This window comes from Canis aureus, chromosome 26 (assembly GCF_053574225.1).
Source record: "Canis aureus isolate CA01 chromosome 26, VMU_Caureus_v.1.0, whole genome shotgun sequence".
Lineage (NCBI taxonomy): Eukaryota > Metazoa > Chordata > Mammalia > Carnivora > Canidae > Canis > Canis aureus.
The window spans coordinates 26,328,147-26,349,184 of NC_135636.1; the positions used below are offsets into that span (position 1 = coordinate 26,328,147).

At 37.1% G+C, this 21,038-nt stretch overlaps 1 pseudogene across 1 annotated transcript in view; it reads left to right on the forward strand.

Annotated features, from left to right (window-relative positions):
* Positions 1-12,522, forward strand: part of LOC144298129 (E3 ubiquitin-protein ligase RNF14 pseudogene) — a 41,216-nt pseudogene extending 28,694 nt beyond the window's left edge. The window contains exons 4-5 of the transcript XR_013365117.1: positions 3,488-3,580; positions 10,610-12,522. The product of XR_013365117.1 is annotated as an E3 ubiquitin-protein ligase RNF14 pseudogene (transcript). The remainder of the gene's footprint in view (positions 1-3,487; positions 3,581-10,609) is intronic.
* The last annotated feature ends 8,516 nt before the right edge of the window (positions 12,523-21,038 follow it).

The following is a 21,038-nucleotide window of genomic DNA, read 5'->3' on the forward strand; positions in this document are numbered from 1 at the left end:
TATAAAGCAATATATTTTTAAAAGCCCACTATAAGCAAAACTAGATCAATCCAAAACATTGTTGAAGTAATACACAGGAAGTTTAGAAAAGAAAAAGAGTGGGAATAAACCAAAAAAATAATAAAAATTGGAACACTTAAGCCCTAATATATCAATAATTACCATAAATGTAGAAGATCTAGAGTGACATTAGTAAAAAATGATGGAGTTGAGAATGCCAAAATTTTACTTCTCCATAAAAGCAGTGAGAATACTGGCAAAATGGTCAGAATCAACTTGGTTAGAACTCTGGAAATTGATCAATGATGTGTAACTGCCTGAGAGCACTTATTTAAGAAAAAAGGCTGGCACAGTAAAACAGTGAGCTTTCTATCATTTTACTAGACCCAGTATCACCTCCCACTCCTAAACTCAGTGGTAGCCTTGAAAGTAATCGGCTACATCCTCAGTTCTGGAAAGAACAGAACAGACACCACTAACAAAGAAGTACCATCATTTGATCTATCTGGTGGCTCCCTGCAAAATGGGCTTAAAAGACTTGACTTTATTTCACTTGACTCAGAACTAACTGCTAAAGACTCTATTAGGGAGAATTTGTTAAAAAAAAAATAACAGGCATATATTTTAGTCAGAGCTGCCTGAGGAGATAAATAATGGTTGGGCGGGGGGAACAGATTAATCAAACAGCTTGAGAGGAAAGGCTAGGAAATGAATTGTTCATACAGGCTTTGAAAAACTCTGACACATTCACTCATACAAAGAAACAAGGAAGTATGACTCATACACAGGGAAAAACAATCAATAGGAAGCATTCTAGAGGAAGCCCATACATTGAATTGTCTGGACAAAGACTTTAAATTAACCTACTTTCAATAAGTCCAAACAGGGAAAGAAACCATGTCTAAAGAAGTAAAGAAGATACAAATAAATGCAAAGACACCCATGTCCATGGACTTAATATTTTTAAGATGTCAATACTACCCAAAGCAATCTACAGATTCAATGGAACTTTATCAAAATCCCAGAATTTTTTTTTCAAAAATAGAAAAATTTGTTCTAAATTTCATATGGAATCTTAAGAAGCCCTGAAATGGCCAAAATAATCTCAAAAAAAGAAAGTTGGAAGCCTTATACTTTGCAATTTTAGAACTTGCTACAAAGCTACAGTGCTACAAAATAGTGTGTTGCTAATATAAAGACAGACATATGGACCAGTTGAATAGATTGGAGAGCCCAGAAATATAGCCCTCACATATATGCTCAGGTAAATTTGACAAAGGTGTCAAGACCATTCAATGGGGGAAAGAATAGTCTTTTCAGTAAATAATGTTGGGGAAACCGGGTATTCACATGCAAAAAAAATAAAAAATAAAAAAACAACTAAGTTGGAACACCACCCTATATTATATACAAAAATTAACTCAAAATTGATGAAACACCTAAGTATAAGACTAAAACGACAAAACTCTTAGAAGAAAATATAGGGAGAAAGCCTTATGACATTAGATTGGGTGATGATTTTTTGGAAATTATAGCAAAAGCACAGTTAACAATAGAAAACTAGGTATGTTGAACTTGATCAAAATGTAAAACTTTTGTGCATCAAATCACACTATTAAAAGATTGAAAGGGCACACCATGAAATGGGGGGAAATATTTGTAAATCATATATCTAATAAGGATATTAAAAAGGCATGAAGTAGTAATACCTAGATTATATACAGAACTACTCCCAATTCAACAGATTTCTAGTTTAAACATGGGCAAAGAACTCGAATAGACATTTTTCCGAGGAAGATTTACAAATGGCCAAGAGCACATGAAAAGATGCTCAAAATCACATATAATTAGGGAAATATAAAATCAAAACCACAATAAGATACTCTACACCCATTGGGATGGTCTTATTTTTTTAAAAATGAAAACAAATATTGGCAATGATGAAATTGGAACTCTGTACACTGCTGAATGGGAATGTAAAATGGTACAGCCTTATGGAAAACACTATGGTGACCCTTCAAAAAATTAAGCATAGCATTAACATATGATCCAGCAATTCCTTTTCTGGGTATATATTTTTAAAAAACTAAAGCAGGGATCCAAACAGATATCGGTACACTCATGTTCATAGCAGCATTATTTTCAACATCCAAAAGGTGGGATTAATAAAATGTTATGTATACATAAATGGAATATTATTCAGCCTTTAAAAAGGATAGAAATTCTGACACATGCTGCAACATAGGTGAATCTTGAAGATATTATGGTAAATGAATCAAGCCAGTCACAAGAGGACAAGTATTGTATGCTCCCACTTAAATATTAGAGTAGTCAAACTCACAGAGACAGGAAGTAGAATGATGGCAGCCAGGGGATGGAACCCCAACTGGGTACCCATTAAACACTAGCTCTCCATTTTTTCAATCTTTAATCTTTCTAGTCAAGTGGAACTTTTTTAACCCAGCTGTTCAATTGTCAGATCCAAGATGAGTAGTGAACATGACTGCCTCACAGTTAAGAGAAGATACTCAGGGATACTTGGGTGGCTCAGTGGTTGAATGTCTTCTTTTTGGATCCTGGAGTCTTGGGATCAAGTCCCAAATGGGGGTCCCTCCAGGGAGCCTGCTTCTCCCCCTGCCTATGTCTCTGCCTCTCTCTCTGTGTCTCTCATGAATAAATAAATAAAATCTTTTTAAAAAAAAAAAAAAGAGAGAAGATACTCATTCTCAGGCTGCTATTGCTAATATTTCTATTCCCAATGCTGATTTAATATGGTTCTCTAATGGATCCTGTATGATAGACACACAGGGAAATATAAAAATGTATTATGCTATAGTCAGACCTCACAAGATTTAGAGGATATGTTGTTACAAACATAAAATCAGCCAAACAGCACTACTCATAGCTGGTACATGCGCTTTAAATTAGCCCCCATTCTTAAAATATCTCTACTGACAGTAAATATGTGTGTGAGGCCTGCATACTATCTGAAAAAATAGAGCTTTCTGACATCAGTGAGAACTAAAATATCACATGGAAATGAATTGCTAATTTATTAGAGTCATTGAAATCTCCCAAACAGATTTATGTAATTCATTGTAGAACTCATACCAGATGAGATGAGCTATCTGAAGGAAATGAATTTACACAAAAATGTCTACTAAGGTTTGGATTGGGGAAATTGAAGCCCTATTTCTTCTATCTAGGGACTCCTATGCACAGTTTCAGAAATATGCAACTCCCCCCAAATTGAAAAATGGAAATCAAGGAGAGCTAAGAAAAGCACCAGAGGAATATGGGGGTTACCCCAGGGTATTATTCCTGTACCCCAACTGTATGCACACATGGCTTCTCATGCCATCATCAGCAATGTCATTCAAAGAAAATGAATACACTCTGAAAGTCTTGGAATTATACCACTCCTGTGTAAAGACCAAATCAGTAAATGATACAAACATGTGCTGTTTGTCAGAACATTTCTTTACAGGGAACAGCTAAGTTACATCAAGGAAACACACTGAGGTCCACGCTACCTAGGACCTGGGGACAAATGAGTATTGAGAGCTTCTACCATCAGAAGGTAAGAAATTCTGTTTAGTAATAGTATGTATGGTTTCGGGATGTCCAGAAGTGTTGCCATTGGCTAAAGTAGATGCTCAAATGATGAGCAAAGTCTTACTGAATTATATCATCCCAGTGTTTCAACTTCCTGAACATCTAGAATCCAAAAGATGAAGTCCTCCTATTTCTGTGGTAAATCAGGAGCTCTATAAGACCTTACAAATACGAATAACTTATCACACTCCTTATCATCCCTACTTCTCCAGAGAAATAGAATGAATGAACTTTGGTGGTTAAGTGTCCACCTTTGGCTTGGGTCATAATCTCAGGAGCCCATGTCAGGCTCCCTACTCAGTGGGAAGCCTACTCTTCTCTCTCCCCCTACTTGTTCTCTCTCTCTCTCTCTCTCTCTCTCTCTCAAATAAATAAAAAAATAAAATCTTCATTGAAAAAAAAGAATTATTTGGCTAACATATCAAACCATAGGTTTATGGTGATCAACAGCCTTGCCTTGGTTCTATGAAAATTAAAGTTAACTTCCATTAGCAAGTATGGTATTTCTCCTTTTGAGTTGATGTTTGGAAGTTCAGTGAGTATAGGATTTAAGACTAACCTGTTACCCTGATACCATGGAAAAAGCACATCGGACAGAAAAGATTTGCTTGTTTCCCTAGGCTCATTACGCCACCGTGTGGCCAGATGATGAAAGCCTCCCTCTGAGAAGGTGTGTCCTCAGCACAGACTAGGGGACAAACTCTACATCTAAGTGTCTTAACGATTGGTTGAATTGTTGTCACATTGGACAGGACCTTCTCAGATGTTGTTGGTAACTCACACCACTATCAAAGTGAAAAAGCAGCACAGCTGGATACATGCTTTACGTGTGAGACCAGCATCTATGACTGAGTGGGTGGTAATCCCCATTAAGGAGAACTGGAGGGTATTATGCTGAGTGAAGCAAGTCAATCGGACAAGGACAATCATTATATGGTTTCATTCATTTGGGGAAAATAAAAAATAGTGAAAGGGATTAAAGGGGAAGGGAGAAAAAATGAGTGGGAAATATCAGAGCAGGTGACAAAACATGAGAGACTCCTAACTCTGGGAAACGAACAAAGGGGAGTCGAAGGGGAGGTGGGTGGGGGGATGGGGTGACTGTGTGACGGGCACTGAAGGGGGCACTTGACGGCATGAGCACTGGGTGTTATGCTATATGTCGGCGAATCAAACTCCAATTTAAAAAATATACTAAATAGGGGATCCCTGGGTGGCTCAGCGGTTTAGCGCCTGCCTTTGGCTTAAGGCCTGATCCTAGAGTCCTAGGATCGAGTCCCACATCCGGCTCCCTGCATGGAGCCTGCTTCTCCCTCTGCCTGTGTCTCTACCTCAGTCTCTCCCTCTCTCTCTCTCTCTCTCTCTCTGTGTGTGTGTGTGTGTGTGTGTGTTTCTCATGAATACATAAATAAAATCTTTTTAAAAAATACATATATATACTAAATAAGTAAAAAGGACTTCAAAGTTATATTCTCCAGGCAGTAACTGAAAATAATATGCAAGATGAAGAAAAAAGATTCTCTAATGGACTGATGGCAAGAGAGGCAGACTGCCATTACTTTCTTATTAGTTATTCTGACCAGTATAATTCTAGTCATTTTATTGTGTACTAAACATGCAGCTCATAGTTTTATGTCTCCTTCTCTTAAAAATAAGTATCTCAACCTCATGGAATTTTGTACCAACTAAAAATTGTCCTGAATATGGGATTAAGGCTCAAGAAACCCCTTAATTTGTAACACTTCAGATGCACTGATTGGGTGGTTTGCATTTAAAGGAGGTGGGAAATTTCAAATATTCCGACAGACTGAAATAAATATCACCCAAATGTTAAATAATATAATCTCAAGTATCACCTCCTATTGTGGTACTGAATGTGCCCATTAGATAGAATTGTTTACTAGTCAGGCTGAATATAATTACACTCACATTATATTTCATAGGACTCCAATGGCTCATTTTCTCTTATAGCCATCTAGATGTGGTTTAACAAAACTAAAGATGAATACAAAGGTTAGGAAAAGAATATCTGAACTAAATGGTGTGATTGGTTTCTTCAAAAAGTCCATAATATATCATCCCATAAAAATTAGTTTATCCTCTTTATTACCTGGCAATCTTCAGTTCACATATTTAAGGCCCCTAGGAGAAAATGAACTGTGTTTCTTAGTATTACTGCTGCTAATATGAATCAATTTGACTTTTGTGCAATCGACTTTACATATTTACAGAGGGGCCAAAAGGACCAAGATATTTACAGAGGGGCCAAAAGGACCAAGATCAAACTAAAATAGACATCAAGTACTGTGTTAGGAAGAATTGGAACCAGGACCAGAATCTCAAACTCTTGTAGTACAGAAATACTCATCAGCAACTTAACATCTTGGGGCAGTTATGGAAACATGTGATTCAGAGGCAAACAGGATGGAATCATAGTCTAATATAGGATTCGCAGCAGGAGCAAAATGAGAATGAAATTAAGGGAGAATTTGGAATTGGACACCTTAAAATGAAATTCAGTTGCAACAAAATATAGCTAAAGAATTGTCACAAGCCATCCTCTGTATAACTGAACAACTAGATATTCAACAATTACAGTATATACTTACTAGCACTGAACAGCAGGATCGTACCCACTTATGGGAGCAACTAGTACTGGGCATGGAACTGTCTATGGAAAGATTAAAGGATGGTGTAAAAACATTGATCATAGGGCAGCCCAGGTGGCTCAGCGGTTTAGTGCCGCCTTTAGTCCAGGATATGATCCTGGAGACCTGGGATTGAGTCCTGTCAGGCTCCCTGCATGGGGCCTGCTTCTCCCTCTGCCTGTGTCTGTGCCTCTCTCTGTGTCTCTCATGAGTAAATAAATAAAATCTTTTTTTTAAAATGTTGATCATACCATACATATGAAAGCTTAAAGTTGGCATTTGCAAATTGAAACTACTGAAAACTGAACCAATGTAACTAGTGTGACTAAAAGATAGAAGTTTTCTCCTAATCCAAGGTGGAACAAATGTGTTAGAGGGTGCCTGTCATTTGAGGAGACAGGGACAGGGAGGACAGGAACTATAATCTATAATTCAAATGTTACTCTTGATAGAGACAGATGTTTGAAATGGCATGCTGAATATATTTATTCCCAAGATTTGGAACAAACTGAGCTCACTTCCTTTGAATTTAATAGTTTTATATTACTCTCCAATGAGCACCTCATAATCAATCTTTAATAGGCAATAATATAAGTATTGTGTCATATTGGAAGCATTAGTTGGAAAAGTGAGATTATCGGCAGTGCTTTAATTTGTAAGAATAATATAACTTGCATAATTAATGGATATTCACAAGAAATATATTGGACCACACAAGAAAAATTTCTACAGAAAGCTTTAGACCACCTAGCCAGCTCCACATGTTGATGACACATTAGGTATCAGTTGGGTTAAGCTAAGAAGAGAGCTGATGAATAGCTCTCAAATTGTAGAGCAGTTAGAAAAACAAGCTACTAAGACTTATCAACAATTTGATTATGGAGAATTCTTATGCATAGCTAATCGAGAATCTGCTTTAATTATACATCCCTAAGATGATGTTTTCAAGGCTATTGACCTAAAACCAATATTCTTTTAATTTTTAAAAAGCATCCTATCATAATATTAATCATGGCTTTATTATGTATACTTCTTAGGGCTTGTTGGATATATAGAGTATTAATTAACAGCTCAGAGAGAAATCAACATTACAGTGTAAATTTTATAGAGAATTTCCTACTACAAAAGAGTACCTAAAGGAGAAATGATTGTAGGGAAACTGAACTTAATAGAATCTTACTGGTGCGTGTTGAAAAATGTGACTAATCAAAAAAAAAAAAAAAAGGAAAATGTGACTAATCATATATGCTATCTACACTGTAAGGGACGAACATAAGGGGTAGTATGAAGAATTATAAAGACTAGAACATCAAAGCAAGACTGATCAGGAGTTATAAAAAACAGAACAGGAGAGTAAGCTCAGTGTGAGTACTGATGCAAATTGGATGTCTCCTATTTGCTAAAAGTAAACCATAGTTCAATTTTTTAAAATTTTTATTTATTCATGAGAGACACACAGAGAAAGGCAGAGACATAGACAGAGGGAGAAGCAGGCTCCTCACAGGGAGCCCGATGCAGAACTCGATCCCCAGACCAGGATCACACCCTGAGCCGATCCCTGAGCCAAAGGCAGATGCTCAACCACTGAGCCACCCAGGCGTCCCAATCATAGTTCAATTTAAATATTTTTATTATTCCATTTAAATCTTTAAAAAATAAAAATAGCTTCCACAACTTTATGGCTTTCTTTTCTCTATCTTATTGACAGCTTTTGTTCAAAAAGTGTTCCTAAAATTAACAAGGCAGGAAACAACAAATGTTGGAGAGGATGTGGAGAAAGGGGGATCCTCCTGCGCTGTTGGTGGGAATGTGAACTGGTGCAGCCCCTCTGGAAAACTGTGTGGAGGCTCCTCAAAGAGTTAAAAATAGATCTGCCCTACGACCCAGCAATTGCACTGCTGGGGATTTACCCCAAAGATACAGATGCAGTGAAATGCCAGGACACCTGCACCCCGATGTTTAAAGCAGCAATGTCCACAATAGCCAAACTGTGGAAGGAGCCTCGGTGTCCATCGAAAGATGAATGGATAAAGAAGATGTGGTTTATGTATACAATGGAATATTCCTCAGCCATTAGAAACGACAAATACCCACCATTTGCTTTGACGTGGATGGAACTGGAGGGTATTATGCTGAGTGAAGTAGGTCAATCGGAGAAGGACAAACATTATATGGTCTCATTCATTTGGGGAATATAAAAAGTAGTGAAAGGGAATAAAGGGAAAAGGAGAAAAAATGAGTGGGAAATATCAGGGAGGGAGACAGAACATGAGAGACTCTTAACTCTGGGAAACGAACTAGGGGTGGTAGAAGGGGAGGTGGGCGGGGGTGGGGGTTACTGGGTGACGGGCACTGAGGGGAGCACTTGATGGGATGAGCACTGGGTGTTGTTCTATATGCTGGCAAATTGTACACCAATAAAAAATAAATTTATTTAAAAAAAAGTGTTCCTCACTTTAATGAAGTGAAAGTCCTCTCTTTCCCTTCACAGTTAGTATATTCTATGTCCTGTTTAAAAATCTTTACTTATGCTAAGGTCATAAACATATTCTCCTATGTTTCTTCCAGAAACTTGGTATGAAGGTTTTACATTCTTATTAAGATCAATAATCCAGGGCAATCCCTGGGTGGCGCAGCGGTTTGGCGCCTGCCTTTGGCCCAGGGCGCGATCCTGGAGACCTGGGATCGAATCCCACGTCGGGCTCCCGGTGCATGGAGCCTGCTTCTCCCTCTGCCTATGTCTCTGCCTCTCTCTCTCTCTCTCTCTCTGTGTGACTATCATAAATAAATAAAAATTAAAAAAAATGAAGCAGGCTGGCCTGCTTCCAAAAAAAAATAATAATAATAATCCAGGGCATCCCCGGTGGCTCAGCGGTTTAGCGCCGTTCTGCCCGGGGTGTGATCCTGGAGACCCGGAATCGAGTCCCATGTTGGGCTCCTGGCATGGAGCCTGCTCCTCCTTCTGCCTGTGTCTCTGTCTCTCTCTCTCTCTCACTCTGATGAATAAATAAACAAAATCTTTTTTTTTTTTTTTTTTTTTTTTTTTATAAACAAAATCTTAAAAAAGAAAAAAAAATAAGATCTATAATCTGTATGGAATTGATTTTAGTGGATGATGTGAGAGAGAGGCCAAGTTTCATTTTTTTTCTGTATGGATACCCAAAGCACCATTTATTGAGAACACTATCCTTTCTTCTTTACTCTGTTGTGACACTTTTCTCAGAAATCAACTAGCTATGGATGACTAGGTCTATTTCTGGACTCTGTTTCATTTCCTTTGTTTATTTTTTCCTCAATATCACAGTCTCTTAATTACTAGGGCTTTACAATAAATCTCAAAATATTGAAATTTAAATCCTACAACTTTGTTCCTCAAGATTATCTTGATTATTCTGTGCCCATTTATGTCTATAAATCTTTGAATCAGCCCATCAATTTACACAAAGAGAAAATACATGGGATTTTGATTGTGATCATACTGAATCTACAAATCAGTTTGGAGAATATAGACATCATATATAGAAGGTGAAGTCCTCCATCTGTTTTGCTCTTCTTGAATTTATCTCAATTTATTAGTTTCCCATGTGGAAATCTTGACTTTCTTTGGATTTGTTCCTACCTACTTGATGTTTTTTATTCCACTGTAAATGTGTCTTTTCGTTTACCTTTATTTTCTCTCTTTCTCTCTATCTTGCAGAATTTTATGTGTTGGTGCATTTATTTAAATTTTTTTCTCAAAAAAGGAGAGAATACTTAGGTAGTCCTAATGACTTTTCCCCCAGCTTTATTGAGACAAAATTCACACATAATATTGTATAAGTTTGAGGTGTAAAATGTGCTGATTTAATATACTTATATATTGCAAAATGATTACCACTGTAGCATTGCTAATGGCTCCATCATGTCACATAATTACCATTTCCTTTTTGTGGTAACATTTAAGATCTACTCTCTTGGTAACTTTCAAGTATATAATACTGTATTATTACCTTTGATCATCAAGCTGTACATTAGATCTCCAGAACTTATTCATCTTATAACTGGGAGTTTGTATCCTTTGCTCACCATCTCTCCATTTCACCCCACCCACCCTCAGTCCCTGGCAACCACCACTCTACCCTCTGTTTCTACTGGATAATCTAACTTCACTTTCCAATTGTTGTTAACCTTGTGTCCAGAAGAGTTAATAAGCTTTCTTATTAATTCTAATAGTTAACTTGTAGATTCTTTCTAATTTTCTACAAAGATACGTATATAGGAGTTAATTCCTACTTTCCAGGATTATTGTGAGGATAACAAGGATAATGATGATTGCTAACAACTAACGAACACCTACTGTTTTTCAGGAGTTGTTCTCCTTTCAAAAGAACAACTTTCCAAAATGAACCAAAATGGCAGACTGTAGTGTTAGATTGTCCTCAGCTTCTCAGATGTAAATGTAATCAGAAGACCTAGAAGCTCAGGAGGATGAGTTTCTGGCCCTGGTGAGTATTTATGATGGAGATGCATTTGAAAAACCAAGAGTCTATCCAAGTTGGAGAAACCAGAATCTATATGGACTTTTCACAAAATTTCATGGTATCTGCGCCTGCAAGCACTTAGACAACCTGCAGGAAGACCACCATGGCATCAGGTCCGTTTGCCTGGATGCAATTTCTTAAGGAAGAGACCCTAGCTGAATATTGTCTCTTTCAACCTCAAAAGAGGGGTTCTCCGAAAAAAGCGAAGAGAAGGATGGCCCAAGCCTCTAACACAGAGCTAGATTTTGGAGGACCTGATAGATCTTATGTAGACAAGAGGATATCGTGGATGAGAGACCCATGCAGGATATAGAATTGTAGTTGAGTCTGATCCAGGAAATCTTGGATTCTGATCAAGCTCAGCAGATAAAATGCTTTAATAGTAAATTGCTCCTGTGCAATATCTGTTTCTGTGAGAAGGTGGGTAATGAATGAGTGAATGCATGCACTTTTTGGAGTGTGGGCATGCATACTATAAAGCCTGTCTGAAGGACTCCTTTGAAATCTAAATCAGGATAGCCAAGTTCAGTGCTTCAACTGCCCAGAACCCAAGTTTCATGGCCACTCTTCATCAGGTCAAAGAACTAGTGGAAGCAGAGTTATTTACCCATTATGATTACCTTCCCCTCCAGCCAACTTAGTCTTAAAGGCAGCTGTGATGTACTGCCCCTGCTCATGCTGCCAGCTGCCTGATATGGGGAACCAGGCTGTACAATGGACATCTGCTCTGGCTGCAATTTTTCCTTTTCTATGCCTTGTGCAGACTGACCTACCATGGGACCTTTCCATGTAAGATGACTGCAGAAAAATTAATAGTTTTATGAAGTGAGTACTTGTAAGCAGATGAGGCCAATAAAAGACTTGGAACAGAGGTGTAGTAAAAAAAAAAAAAAAAAAAAAGCACTGGAAGAGATGGAAAGTAAGAAGTGACTAGGAAAGGACTCAAAAAGCTGCTCATGTTGTGGGACTCCCATGAAGAAATTAGATGGATGTAACAAGAGGACATGTCCTGACTATATGCAATATTTCTGTTGGATTGGGTTCTCTCTCTAGCGCAAACCCTTATAAACACTTCACTGATCCTGTTTCCCCATGTTTTCACTGGTTTTTCCAGGCTGTGGTTGTTAATTGGAGATATTTGAGAAGATGAGACTGAAGACAAGTTACCTCCTACTGCTTGAGATATGGAAGTGGAATAGTTTGCCTTAATTTCATTAAATACATAGAGTAACTTTGTAGAATTTTTATGATACCATTCATTCACTCTTCCCATGTAAAAGATATGGAAGAACAAGGTTTATATTTTCATATGGTACTACTTATTTAGGCACAGTCATACATTTTTCAATGAGCATAATTGGAAAAAATATAATCCAAAGTTTCAGAAAATGAAAACTAGATATTAAACATAAATATTATAATGTGTCCAAAGCTCCAAGTAGTTAAAAATTAAATATTTATTGACTGAAGGAGAGTGAGAGATAAAGACTTCCAGTTATGAAATGAATAAGTCATGGGAACAAAAGGCACAGCATAAGGAATACAGTCAATGATATTATAACAGTGATGAAAGGGAACAGGTGGTAGATATACTTGTGAGTACAGCATAATGTATAAACTTATGTGTCAAATCTACAAAACTAAGTGGTACACCTGAAACTCATGTAACATTGTGTTTCAATTATATTCAAATAAAAAATAAATAAAATTAAACATCCATTTTCTTGCTTAAGCTTTAGGCAAAGAGAGGGGTTGGGCACCTGGGTGCTCAGTGATTGAGGTTTGCCTCAACCTCAGCAGTGGTTGAGTGGTTGCCTTTGGCTCGTAGTGATCCTTGGGTCCTGGGCTCGAGTCCCACATAGGGCTCCCTGCAGAGAACCTGCTTCTCCCTCTGCCTCTGTCTCTGCCCCTCTCTGTGTGTATGTGTGTGTGTGTGTGTGTGTGTGTGTGTCTCATGAATAAATAAATAAAATCTTAAAAAAAAAAAAAAGAGGAGGATCAAGAGTTAGATTTATAGACCTTTTTGCCTCTGAGAAGCATCCCTCTAAGATATTTTATGTGAGCCCCCTCAGTACTACTTAAAATCGGGGTGGGCAGAAGCTTTATTTAAATTGTACTGAGACCTCATCTCATTTATTCCATGTTATTATATTCCTTTCAACCTAATTTTTTAAAAGATTTTATTTATTTATTCATGAGAGACACAGAGAGAGAGAGAGAGAGGCAGAGACACAGGCAGAGGGAGAAGCAGGTTCTCTGCAAGGAGCCCTACGTGGGACTCGATCCTGGGTTTCCGGGATCACACCCTGGACTGAAGGTGGCACTAAACTGCTGAGTCACCAGGGCTGCCCTCAACCTAAATTTCTGATAAAAATCCTTCTTTGGAGGGAGCCATTTACTCTATAACTGATTAGATGGCCTAGTGTCATTTTGATCTACTACTCTTTAGAATGGAAATTTATAGACAATTTTAAAAATATTTGAAAACCAACAAAGACTGTGGGTAACTTCGTATTTCTTAGTGGTGTATAGTCTACTGGTGTGAGTCAAGTCTAGAATTTAATGAAACTGGCTCAGAAGAATTTCAATCCCATTCAGCCTTCCTGGGCAGTAAAGCTTAGATTCAAAACAACTTGCCTTTGCTGCCTTTGTTCTATTTTCTCTCCCTTTACCCTCACGCTACCTTCTGTAGGTAAGGACAATTTTAATATTATCTCCAGTAGCTCATAGTTTTACTCCCTCTGCTAGAATAAGACAAAGCCTGATATATTCTCCAACTAAACTTTCTTTAATTATTTGTTTTGTTAGCCTGTCCACATCACTGTAGTTCCAGTCCTAACTTTCTGAATTCTTTTTAAAGTTGTTCTTTACCCAACTATGGGGATTTGGCTTCCTACCCTTTATTTGACAGCAATGTTTGGAGGGATAATTTTGACCTAACACTTAGATATCTCTTAGGGAGTTTTGTTTGCTTTTTGAAAAATTATCTTTCCTTATTGTTTGAGGAGGGTCTTGGCCGCAAAATAAGATTTTTTGAAAAAAAAAAAAAAAGAAAACAGAAGAATTAGGCTATACCTGGGGACATGTTCTTTTTTCTGATCTTATCATTGAAAATTGGGGGATCACTTTTAACCATTCTATGTATGTGTCCAAAGAATCAGCAAGGATTGTTTCTGGGTTGTAAGGATGCTTAATCTTAAAAATAATTTCTAAAAATTGTCATTAAAAAAGAATAGATGTAGGCTTTGTTCTATGGAAGCCACCAAACATCTCTCTCTTTTCTCCCTGCTAATAACAAGGAGCTGAAGAGGAAGGAGGAAGGACCCTGAAAGCAGAGAGCAGACCTCTGGTTGAGACTTGGTGGAGAAGGCAGTGAGATTGTGACACCAAAGCAGAGAAGCACACTCAGCACTTATGAATCACCCCTGACCAGCAGGCCAGTTGCTGAGGAAGCTATAGTTTAGGGTTACTGTGGAAATTGATCAGAACTTAGAAGCATAGAACACCTTGCACTGAGGTACTCATAACCCATCCTTGGGTGAGGCCAGAAAGAAACATTATTCCTCCCCTTTCCTGTACCTCACTTTTGCTTAAGCAAGCTCACTTTCTCCATTAAAGGAGAATTACAGAAACTACAATAAAGAGTTGGTGTTGCGTATTCACTCTGCATTTGACCAATTTACTAGTTTGGGCACTGGGTATTTCTGTGTCTCTAGCAGAAGATGTAAAGCCAGGTCTAGCCCAGGTGCTAGTAAATACAAATTGGTAAGTAGTTAGAATGATGAGTTGTAGAGGACTTTGAACACCAAATTAATGAATTTGGATTTTAGACATAGCCCGCATAAGCCCCAACATCAAGCGAAGAAGTGTGAGTTAGTGGAAAGGGCATGGGCTTTGGAGCCATATGGAGTGGAATGCCAGCCTTGGTTCTGCTGTTTGACAAGAGCAATTTAACAAAGGGCCCTTTGAGAAGAATGGGATGCACTTTCTTATTCATAACAAAGTCATCAGAGCAACTTATTCTTAACTAACTCACCAGAGCAATATTTATCCAGTAACAGCCAAGAGCAATATTTATCCAGTAACAGCCAAATGAAATAGAAGACTATATCAGCAATTTATAAAAATTAATAAATGATTTGGATATTACTAGAATGAGTAAGTGGGAAGACTGTGCTTCCACATGATCATCAGTAACAGGGAGAAAAGCTTTTGATTCTTGGGAGTTGATCTTATATCCAGCAAAGCTGTTGAACTCTCTTCTGAATCCTCTTAATTTGTCCTTTGATTGATTCTGTTGGCTTTTCCAGGTAAGTGGTTGATCATCTGCAGATGATGACAATGATATCTCCACCTTTTCAGTCCTTGCACTGTTTCTTATTTTTCCTAATAACATGGGCCAGGTTCTCCATTTGCAATAGTAGTAGGAATCCTTCCATTTTTTTTCTCCTACCGGTTTTACAGGGAATGTATCTAAAATTCCTTGAATAAATATAACATACTCCTCAAGAGTTTGGCATTTAGTCTTTAGCATGTTTAGTGAGTTATTTTCTCTTTCTAATTTCTTAAGTTATTCCACAATTAATTGGTTTTGAAATTCAGAAAATACTTTCCCTGGAGCATTTAAGGTAATCCTATCCTTAGATTTTCTGATATTACATCATCCTCATGTTTTTAGATCTATCCTAATTAATCACAGTGTATTTTTAACACATTATCAAGTCTGATTAGCTACAAATTTTATTTGGAATTCAGGCACATATGTACAAAGGAAATACAGTCCATCATTTTTCTGCTCTTCATTGTTATCTGTTTTTGAAATCAAGATAATACCTCCTAAAATCGTCTGGGCAGCTCTTACATTTCCTCTATTCTCTGGAACAACTTGTGTAAGACAGAAATTAACTGTTCCCTCGAAGTTTCCAAGATCTGAGATGACCATCTAATTCAACCACAATTAATGTAAACAGGACAGCACTTGAGAATAAAGGACAGCATTATTAAAGTTGTGCTAGGGCAAAAGAGCATGAACAAGGACTATTTTAAGCACAACAAACTAGAACTCGGTGTTAATATTTTATGAGTAAGAGACTTAGTGGGAGGAGAGTCCTCTCAGCATCATGACAAGGTCTTCATGCTTGGTTGATCTATTCAAGTTTATATGTCTTCCAGTGCTACTCTTGATGGATTTCTTTTCTTTGAAGTACTTTTTAAATTTATTATGCATTTTTGTTCATCATAGAGCAAAATGTTCTGTAGACCTGGCATGCCCAAACCACCATAAGTGATTTTTATATCCCTTCAACCTCTTTCAATCTAGCACAGTCCCCATTTTGTCACACACTGACTTGAAGACATCGTGGCCACTTGTTCTTACGGTGACCCCCTTCTGTTTTGTCTGGTATTTTTTAGCTTGTTCACCAATATATCGTGTAAATACAAGGTTGGTTCTAATGGATTTATTGATTCAAAATAAAACTTTTGGCAAAAATGGGTCAGAGGTGAAGCACTGTTCTTCATATTGCAACACATCAGGAGTCACTTAATATCTACATGTCATGTAATATTCAGATTCACAACCAAATTAAAGTGATGAGTGTCTGATCTTTTTATTGAATAGTGCTGTTTTCCCTCTTTTATATTGAAAGTAATCAATATGTGCTGTTTTGCCTATTCAAATGTCAATCCTATGTCAATCATACACTTAATAGATTTAACACAAATTATAGTCCTTGCCTGAATCAATAAATTCTTTAGGATTTGCAGGACACAATTCAATAAAATAGAACTTTCCCTCATCAACTAGAGCTATTTGGTTACTAGAAATAGAGCTCCCACTGGACAGACAGGATGAATACTTAATCCATTCAAATTAGTTACTGGTGTTCAAAGTAAGAAGCTTGCTTTGTGGCTGCCTCAAATGGGGACACGTGAGTTTTTCTGGTTATCCATCTCTGAGTATCATTAGGCAATTATGTCTTTTCATTGATTCAGTGTATTTTAACCCTTTATATTTGGCATTATTTTTGATGCCCAGATTATCGTAAATTTAGCAAGTAGAAATTTCTTCCAGCAGGATCCTGTGTCCTTTTACATGATCTCATACTTTTTAAAATACTGCAATAAAACTATAAATACTTATTAATGTCTTAAATAAATTCAAACAGCAAGTCTGATAACTAGTGCAATTTCAAAAAATAGTGGTGAGCACGAATGATATGTCAATATATATACAACATCTTTAATATAACATAAAATTATTTGTAATTCTTTTGGTGGTTAAGTCAGAGGAATAGCTAATACAAATGAATTTGTTTTTTGTTTTGTTCTGTTTTTGTTTAAAGCTTTTATTTATTTATTTATTTATTTATTTATTTATTTATTTATTTGACAGAAAGCTAGAAAGAGCAAGAGAGCACAAGCAGGGGGAATGGCAGAAGGAGAGGGAGAAACAGGTTCCTCACTGAGCAAGGAATCCTATGATCCCAGAACCCTGGGAGCATGACCTATGCTGAAGGCAGATGCTTAACCGACTGAGAAACCCAGGTGCTCTGTGATTTGTTGTCCACATTCATAAATCAAAGAAATGCGTAAATTTCAATCAGAGTTTTTTTAACAATAAAGACATTATTTCTCCATTCAAATATACAGCCCTCAACTTATGAACATGTACTAATGGGAATAGCTTTGGCCTCAGAGTGAAAACAAATGGTTTGGCAATCAAGGGCTACCACAATATCTGCCCTCTGCCCCCAGCTTCATTGAGATATAATGGACATATAACATCATATTAGTTTAAGGTATAAAATATGATGATATAATATATGTGGCATACAATGTAATGATTTGATATATGTATATATTGTGAAATAATTAGCACAATAAATTTAGTTAATATCCATCACCTCTCATAGACACAACTATTTTTCTTGTGAAGAGAATTTTTAAGATTCACTCTCTTAGCAACTTTCAAGTATACAATACAGTGTTGTTAACTGTATTGTAGTGTAGTCACCCTGCTGTAGATTAGATCTCCAGAACTTACTTACCATATACCTGGAAGTTTGTACCTTTTGATCTACCTTCACTCATTTCCCCCAGCTCCAACTCCACATCTGGCAACCACCAATCTGTTCTCTGTTTCTTTGAGTTTGGTTCTTTAGATTGCATATATAAGTGAAATCATACAGCACTTGGCTTTGTCTGACTTAGGTTACTTAGCATAATGTCTTAAGATCTATTTATGTTATGACACATGGCAGGAATTCCTTTTTTTTTTTTATTTAATGATACTCCAATAGATCTATATTGCAGTATATTATATATATTAGAATATCATTATATATTATATATTGGAATATTATTCTATATAACATACTGCAATATTACTTATATTTTAATTTATATATAATGATAAGTAGATCACATTTTCTTCATTCATTCATCCATTGATGGACACTTAAATGGTTTCCATGTCTGACTATTGTAAATAAGGCTACAATGACCCATTATTTTTAAATAATATTTTTAAAGCTTCCATGATTTCAGCACAAGAAAATGTCCTATGCTCACCTTGCATGTTCCCAGCACTAGACGAAGATTCAACTATTTCTCTAAAGAGCCTAGATTCTTTTTAATGAAGAGCTGATTTTAAGTCCAAAATCCTGGCATTAGGCTCGTTGGTACGAAGATCCTATTTCTTCTAGTACTTTCAGTTGATAAAACTAAAAGAGTTATATTATTTTTTTAAAGGAACAGATTTTTTTTAAAGTAAACTCAACCCCCAGTTTGGGGCTCAAACTCACCTGCCCCTTGACCCTGAGATCAAGAATCACATGTTCTACCAACTGAGCCAGCCAGATGCCCCTAAAAGAGTTACGTTTTAAATGCCTGTGACATTTTGGATTTTTTTTTTAGCCACCTATGTTTGGATCTCCAGAGCCCTCAAAGAAGTCATATAGTTCAATAACAAAAGCAAATAAAAGTAGCTCCCAACTCATGCCTACAAAATAATCAGAAGACAGAGACTCATATGTTATTAATCCATTGAAATGTGCTGAGATTTTCCATATAACCCAGTATGTAATAGTATTTTATAAATGCTCTGTCTATACTTTAAAATAATTACTATTATTAGGATGTTGTGTTCTATATGCGTATATTAGCTCAGTCTTACTAAATGGTGCTTATTAACTTTTTTTATAATATCTATCAATTATTGAGAGAGGTGTTTTTAGGTCTCTCACTTTAATTGTACATTTATTAACTTCTTTATTTCTGATTATTTTTTATAGATATATATATCTCCATACTGTATTATTAGGTACAAAAATATGTTTGAAAAACTTATCTTTCTAGTGAATTGAACATTTTATCCTTATGCAGTGATCTTTTTTATCTTGGTGATGCTTTTCCCTTGAAGTTTATTTTTCCTGATACTAAGTGAGCTAAATCAGCTTTCTTTGACTTAGCATTCACTGGGATACCTTTGTATCTTCTTTTCCTTTCCCCTTTTCTTTACCTTTTATTCCCAAATACTCATCTCCTAATTTATATGCAATTTTCATTTTATCTTGTTTGCTTTCAGCTCCCAAAATAGTATTATTGTTGTTTCATAAGTGAGTGATTGCTTATATTTGCCACATATTTATAAATATTGGGCTTTTTTGTCCTTCATGAATCTCAGATCTTCTGCCTAAAGCATGTCCTTTAGAATGTCCTTTAATGAGACCTTATTACAGCAAATTCTCCCAAGTTTTGCTTGTCTAAAAATGTCTACAGTACACCTTCATTCTTAAATAACAATTTCACTACATATAGATACCTGCATGATAGCTATTCTAGTTCAGCATTGCCTGTGACCTATTTAATGCCTTTCAGAAGGTCACTTTTCTCCCTGGAGCTTAGTTTCACTCTGCCTTCATCTTCTTCACAAAACAAACTACAGAGTATGACAGTACTGATGGGCATTAAAAAATAACTATGGGGGGTGGGCATTTGGGTGGTACAATCGGTTGAGCATCTAGTTCTTGATTTTGGTTCAGGTTGTGATTATAGGGTTATGAGATCAAGCCCTGCATGGGGCTCCATGCTCAGCAGGGAGTCTGCTTAAGATTCTCTCTCTCCCTCTCCATCTGCCCTGCCCTGCCACCCTGGCATGCACACACTCTCTCTCTCTCTCAAATTAAAAAAAAAAAAAAAAAAAAAAAAAAAACATTGGGCAGTGATCATTTCCCATAAACAGAGAGAGTTGAGGAGATCATAGGAAAGAAGGGAAAGGAAAGGAGAGGGTAGGAGGATAGTTAGGTTGAGGCTAAACCACAGCCTCACAGTGGAAAGCTGTGAGAAACTTTTCTCAAAGTGTTCTGGAAATGCTCAAGCTTCAAGAGGAGACTCCTTTGAACATACCAGCAATGTTTCTTCTTCTACCCAGCCTCCGAATGCTTATGTTTGAACTAGTCCATGTCTTTGAAATTTCCGCTCAAGTAATTATGGAAATCTTGGGAAAAGACCACAAGATACTTTTCATTCTGAGGAAGTAATTGAGTTCCATTTCAATAGACCCAGATCAACCCCCATTACATGAATCCACTTAAGATAAGGCCAAACAAGACAAGTACCAACCCAAGTACAAACCAATCCTCGGTTCTGATCACTCACCCCCTAACTTAAATTGAGTCCAAAGTCAGACTCAGTCCTAACTCCAACTTCCAACCCCACTCTACCTGGGTCTACCCAGGTTTAACCTTAAGCTGATCACAACCTAACGACTACCACTAACCACAATGTGGCCCATTACCCTGTCTAATCCTCGCATGCAGGTTCATCTGGCCTTAAATTTCATCCTTTCTCCAGACCACCCCAAACCATATTAACTTCCCTACCACAACTCCGCACCTAAGAGTCCTGAACCATCTTCCCGATATTTCCCTAACCAAAATCTCCTCCCCGCACTGTCCCCAATCCCTCTGTCCGTGTCCAGTGTAATCCTTCAGAGATCCCTGCCTCTCCCAGCTTGGATTCAGCCTCTTTACCCTAGGCTTTCATCTAAGTGCATACTACATCAGTCAGAGCCCTATCACTCGTCTTTACAGAGGGAATTTAATACTTAAACGCAGTATTAGGGGCACCTGAGTGGCTCAGTGGTTGAATGCCTTTGACTCAGCTCATGATCCCAGGGTTCCGAGATCGAGTCCCACATCAGGCTCCCTGCTGGAAGCCTATTTCTCCTTCTGCCTATGTCTCTGTCTCTTTC